This window comes from Panthera uncia (assembly GCF_023721935.1).
Source record: "Panthera uncia isolate 11264 chromosome A3 unlocalized genomic scaffold, Puncia_PCG_1.0 HiC_scaffold_11, whole genome shotgun sequence".
NCBI classification, from domain to species: Eukaryota; Metazoa; Chordata; class Mammalia; order Carnivora; family Felidae; genus Panthera; species Panthera uncia.
The window spans coordinates 9,243,476-9,249,631 of record NW_026057578.1 but is presented as its reverse complement, the minus strand read 5'-3'; the positions used below and the strand labels follow the sequence as shown (position 1 = coordinate 9,249,631).

Below are 6,156 nucleotides of genomic sequence, written 5' to 3'. Positions count from 1 at the left end.
AGCCACCAATCAAGGCTGGCTTCCTGGGTGCATAACCCGGGCAGCTGTACTGGGCCCACACTCAGAAAGGCCCCACACTTGGTTTTAATGCTCTGTTGTCACTATTTTGAAATTTTTGATCAAGGGGCACCACATTTTCACTTGCACTGAGCCGCACAAAGCATATAGCCAGTCCTGACAAAGAAACTATTCAGTAGGTGTGCCTGGCTGGCTCAGTTGGTAGATCGTAAGACTCTTGATCTTGGGGTCATGAGTTCGAGTCCCATGCCGGGTGTAGAGATTACTTAAAAAAATTTTTTTTTAAAAAGAAACTATGGAATAAATGGATATTATTATTCTTACTCAAAGCACAAATGTTTTATCCTCTGAATGGCCAAGAGATAGAGCCTCTCAGATCTTGGTGTTAAAAAAAAAAAAAAAAAGCAAGAGGCAAGTGGGGAGAAGAGAAAAAAAAATTAGCTTCATGAACTCAGAAGCCAGGAAAGCTGGCACCATTGCCTTTAGCAAGATGCTATCTGACATCTTTTGGCTGAATGCATCCTTTCATGGGGTGATTAAACAGCAAATATCTCTGAGTAGCATAATGTTTATTAGACATTGCTCTGTTAGGGCAGCTTGTGTTTTCCTTGTATTCTGTTTCCGTGTTCAAGTGTGTACAATTTGTTGATTTAAATAAAATTTAAAATAAGCCATGCTGCTTGAAGACCTGCTGACAGGGCCTCGTGGAAAACTTCGAGAGATTTTTTATTAGGAAACAATTCTGTTTCTGTGTCATGATTTTCTGCACCGTGCCTCCCCTCCAGCCGCTCCCCTGCTCTTAGCCGTGCAGTTCAGCAGCCCCAAACCACTGTTTCTACTTTTTGGAATGTTCTTCTGGCTCTCTGAAATATTTCTATCCATGAGGCAAGGGTTCTGTTTGTCCTCCCCCCCTAACCCCCGCCATCGTCCCCCAGGTTACTGGAGAAAAGGGACACGCTTGCCCAGGACAAGGACCATGAGTAACACATACGAGACGTTTTAGATTTTTCTGTGATGCTAATCATCCATTCATTCAATATTTTGATTAAAAAAAATTAATAGATGGCAAAGTATGGAGAAATGAATGCTCTTTCAGGCACTGGATAGAATACTGATGTTGCTTTAACATAAAATCACCTATGATCTTGACGAAGCCATTCGCTCCTCTGCTTGGAGCCTAGAGAAACCTTCACACAAGGCACAAGGGCACTTGTGTAAGGATGTAAGTCACATTCATCGGGGGAAGTACAGTGACTGGGAGAAACCCGTATGTCCATCAGAAAGCGATGGCTACATAAAGTATGAAGGAGAAAATGGGGTGCAGTGGTTTTAAAACCAGTAAGAACAGGGCACTTGGGTGGTGTAGTCAGTCAAACGTCCGACTCTTCCTTTCGGCTCAGGTCACGATCTCGCTGTTCCGTGAGTTTGAGCCCCGCGTTGGGCTCTGTGCTGACGGCGTGGAGTCTGCTTGGGATTCTGTCTCTGCTTCTCTCTGCCTCTTCCCTGCTTGTGCCCTCCCTCCCTCTCAAAATAAATAAATAAATTGAAACAAGTTTTCTGAAAAGAATAAGAAGGATCCCTGTGGGCCCCCATATACAAGTCCTCAAGACATATTTTTGAGGGGGAAGAGAAGCAAGTTGCAGAAACAGGACTTAACCAAAGGAGGCCTTTTTTAACCACCACAAGGTTCTAAAAGCACAAAACAGTATTTCGTACGTTGCACGCGCACAGACATGTGCATGAAAATCTTCGGAAAATCCCAAGAGAAAGCAAAGTGATGCAGAGGTTACCACACTAAGGGGGAGGCATCATGGAGAGGAAGGTGCTAAATGGAATTTCATTTGTATCTGTGACACCATACTTTGCAGGAGATTTTATGCCTTTGTTATTACGTAACGACCAATTAATATTTTTAACTGGCACAAAAACGTGTCCGTTATAAAATTCAAGGAATTCTGTTCAAGGAGTCCAAATTCAAGGAGTTAATGTTACCTACGTAGTTCCTAAATTAAATACTTTACGTATCGAATACACGTTATAGGCACATAGGCTTTATATGTGACACAGTATCCCTGTATTTCTTCATATGGAATTTCGAAGATTCTTGATTCCAAAAGTACATTTGAAACTGTTGAAATGAATGTCTACCCTGGGACAAAATCTGCCCTGGGCTGCAGGGCATGGCTGTGACCAAGCAGGGGTGGGGGCCCCGGCCTCAAAGAGCTTTTAGTCCTGTGCAACCCTTGACAGAACGGTGGCAGAGAGACCACTGCATGAGCCCCAGGGAAGCAGAACTTGCAAACACGAGGCACGGGAATCGGCAATTTTCTTGAGCTTCCTTGAAACTTGGTACACGCACCAGCTCTCAAGCGCTCCCGGTGGCTAGTCAAAGCTTCTGGTCGTTTCCCCACCCCCTAACACATGATCCTAGGTGGCTTCTTCACAGAATTGCCCTTTTCTTACTCATTGCTTCACTTGCTTATCTTTCTGCCCCACTGGACGCCTCATGGGGAGAGTCCAGGTGCCTCTTGTTGGCATCGCCCCGCACCCAGCCATACGCCTGGCACTTCGCTATCTCGTAAACCTCCAGCTATCACTCACGTGGGTGCGTGAGTGAGTGAAAGCTGAATGGATTCATTCCCTTCTATCTCCTAGAGATGGAGGTCCCTTAGTGCTATTTTACCACCTCCTGTCATACCTAACGTTTAATTTAGAGAAGAAAATGATGTAAATGCTTAGAATTGCCATTCATTAAGAGCCCTACTGTGTACTTCCTGCTGTATAGGATTTGGTTTTCCCGTTACCCTTGCTACAGAGCGAATCACCCCAAATTTGGTGGCCTAACACAACCATTCTCCTATGCTCTCAGACAGTGTGGGTGAGGCAGCTGGATAGGGCACAAGGGGGGACTGGTCTCTGTCTCACAGTGCCTAGGGGATCCACTAGGAAGGCTGGAACACTAGGGGTGACTGGTGGTTAGGAGCTGAAATCATCTGGGTGTCTTGTCTCCCATGGCTGATGGTCAATGCTGGTTGCTGGCTGGGACTTCAGCTGGGTTTATGGATAGTAACAACCACACGTGGCTTCTCCACGGGGCTGCATGGGCTTCCTCATGGCATGGCAGACTCAGGGTATTTGGACTTCTTACTTAGGGTCTAGGTGTGAATGCCAAGTGTGATGCAGAAACTGCAAACTTTTACGACCCATACTCAAAAGGCATACGGATTCACTCTTGCCACCTTCCATTGGTTACAAGTGAGCCGGAAATCTGCCCAGACTCAAGGGAAGGAAAATTAGACTCTACTTCTGGATAAGGCAGTGGGTATGTTCTAGAAATCATGGCACGGGAGATGGTTTCACGGCCATCTTCAGAAAACACAATCTGCCATACCTTCCTAAAATCCCTCAAATAGGTGTGAATAATCCATTTTGTAGATGAGGGAGCAGGTGCAGAGAATACATAATTTGCTCAGAGTCAAACAGCTAGACAATAAGTGTCTGAGCAGGGATTCAAACTCAGGTCTGCTCGTCCCCAGAGCTCCCTCTCCCCAAACCTCAGTGCTGTCACATCAGGTGGAGATTATATTTATGTGTTTCATCCTTTCCTGATTGTTTGTCAGGGAGACATATCCAACTCCCCGGTGTTGCCTTACGTAGAGGTTGTGTCTTCTTGCAATTTACAAACGGTATTAACTGGTCCAATAACCTGAGCTTCAGTAGTTAATAGGCAGGCATTGAAATGAGTCCCCTCTGAAGGTCCAGAGCAATTGCTATTAAGAGACCAGACTTGGAGCAGAGTTTGCAACTTCAGGATAGCAGCTCATCCACAGCGATTGTTGACCCTGGTGAAAAATGATCCTCCCCCTTTGTGACACAATTATTTGGGTATTTACCACAAAGGGCCTTAACTGGGCCTTTTTCGATCAGAAAAGAAGAAATAAGCTGAGATGGGGGGGGGCAGAAATAGCTAAATTTAAATGTAACTGCTCACATTGTTTTGTCCTTAGATGGATGGTAGGTCTTTCTCATTATTCACCAAGCACAGACACGCTACCAAGAGCGATCTGGCAACTTGTGAAGATAAATCACAACCAGGATGGCTGCCGTCACTGTCACAGTTGAGAGCGTGGCTCTGGGGGCTGAGTGTGGGAGGAAATACGTGCACTGGCCCCACTGGGGCAGAGGCAGAGAGAAAAAGGAGGACCCGGAGAAAGGAAAACAGAAGAAAAGCAATAAAAATTCCATGTCTCCCTCTATGTTGCTCCCAAGTGCCACGCTTTTGAGAGAACTAATGTTTTTGTGAGTCCTCAACAGGTCAGGGAGAAGACAGATGGCAGGTTGCTGAGGCAGGCTGGGAGGGAGGTTATGGATGTAACCATCCAACAAGAAGAAAACACAGATTCAATATGTAGCTCAGGAGACACTGGACGCTCAAGAGCGTCCAGACACTCTAAGAATCTGAAGGGAGTTGTATTTTCAAGATATTTTTAGACACAATCTTTTACACAAGGCACAAAGCTGAGATCCTCCCAAATTGTCTTTGTCTATTCTATTTTTACAACCTACATTTTTTTGCGCTGATAAAAGCAACATCTTCTAATAATATAAATTTTAGCAAATATAGAAAAATGCATAAACCCCTTAATCTTTTCATCCAGGAGCCACCAATATAAATATTTTGTTACGCAGCTTTCTGGTGCTTTCTTGCGTGTTTAGGCACGTAACTATGTGTATTGCAAAAGTGGGCTCGCGTGAAATCTGATATTTTGTGACCTACATTTTGCCCTTCATATATCATCAGTGACTTTATGTGTCGCTGAGTAGACATTTACCTGATCATTTTTAAAAGATGCACGATTTTCCCTGGTAATATTATCTAACCAATCTGCTATTCACTGCATGGCGAAGGTTGCGAATTGTTTTATTGTAAATAAAAGTATATGAACATCTTGGCATATATACCTTGGGGTGTTTATTTGCCCGTTTGCTCTGGATACGTCTCAAAGTGGATTTTTGCTAAGAAAAGTGAGGCACATTATTAATGCGTTTTATACATACTGTTAAATTGTTATCTTGATGAGGGGCGCCTGGGTGGCTCAGCTGGCTAAGCGCCTGACTTGATTTCGGCTCAGGTCATGATCTCACAGTTCGTGAGTTCGAGCTGCGCGTCCGGTTCTGTGCTGACCACACGGAGCCTGCTTGAGATTCTCCCTCTGCCCTCCCCCTCTCTGTGCCTCTACCCCACTCACTCTCTCTCTTTCTCAAAATACGTAAATAAGCATAAATAAGCAATAAGAAAATTGTTATCTTGATGAGCTGTACCAAGAGTTATCCAAGTCGAAGCTAGAAGTTAATGCAATTTGCATCTTTTTCTTTCTTTGTTTCTCCTTCCTGTCTCTTCCTCTCATCCCTCCCCTTGCCTCTTTCTCTTCTCAGTGGTGAATCAGTACCTACTATTGGTGAAGCAGTTATATCATGTGCTTTCCGATGAGGGCGTGGGTCCAGCAACCGTGGCCTGTGGGCCAATCTAGCCCACCATCAGCTTTCGTTCAACCCATGAGCTAAGAATACTGTTTATATTTTTCATGTTTGATTTAAAAAACAAGAATAATACATCATGATACATAAAATTATAAAAAGTTTAAATTTCAGGGTCCATAAATAAAGTTTTACCGAAACACAGCCACTCCCCTTTGGTTTACATATTTTCTATGGGTGCTTTGGCCCTAAAACAGCAAAGCTGAGTAGTTGGGACAGAGACCGTATTTGGCCCACCAAGCATCAGAAGTTCAACGGTGGCGGGCCATCTGGGTGGCTCGGTCAGTTAAGCGTCTGACTTCGGCTCAGGTCATGATCTCATGGTTCATGGGTTTGTGCCCTGCATTGGGCTCTGTGCTGACAGCTCGGAGCCTGGAGCCTGCTTCAAATTGTGTCTCCTGCTCGCTCGCTCTCTCTCTCTCTTGAATAAATAAACATTAAAAAAAAGAGAAAAGAAGTTCAACAGTAGCCCGACACTACGTCACAATGCCTCTGTCATGCATCCTCACTTCATCTCATCATGTAGGCTTTGTACCGTCTCCCGGCATCACAGGAAGGGTGAGTACCGTACAATAAGATATTTTGAGAGACAAAGAGAGA

General features: G+C 44.5%; 1 non-coding gene across 1 annotated transcript; it reads left to right on the top strand.

Moving 5' to 3' along the window:
- The first annotated feature begins 201 nt into the window (after positions 1-201).
- TRNAK-CUU (transfer RNA lysine (anticodon CUU)) lies at positions 202-274 on the top strand. The gene has a single exon. It is a non-coding gene; the product is annotated as a tRNA-Lys (tRNA).
- Positions 275-6,156: the final 5,882 nt, after the last annotated feature.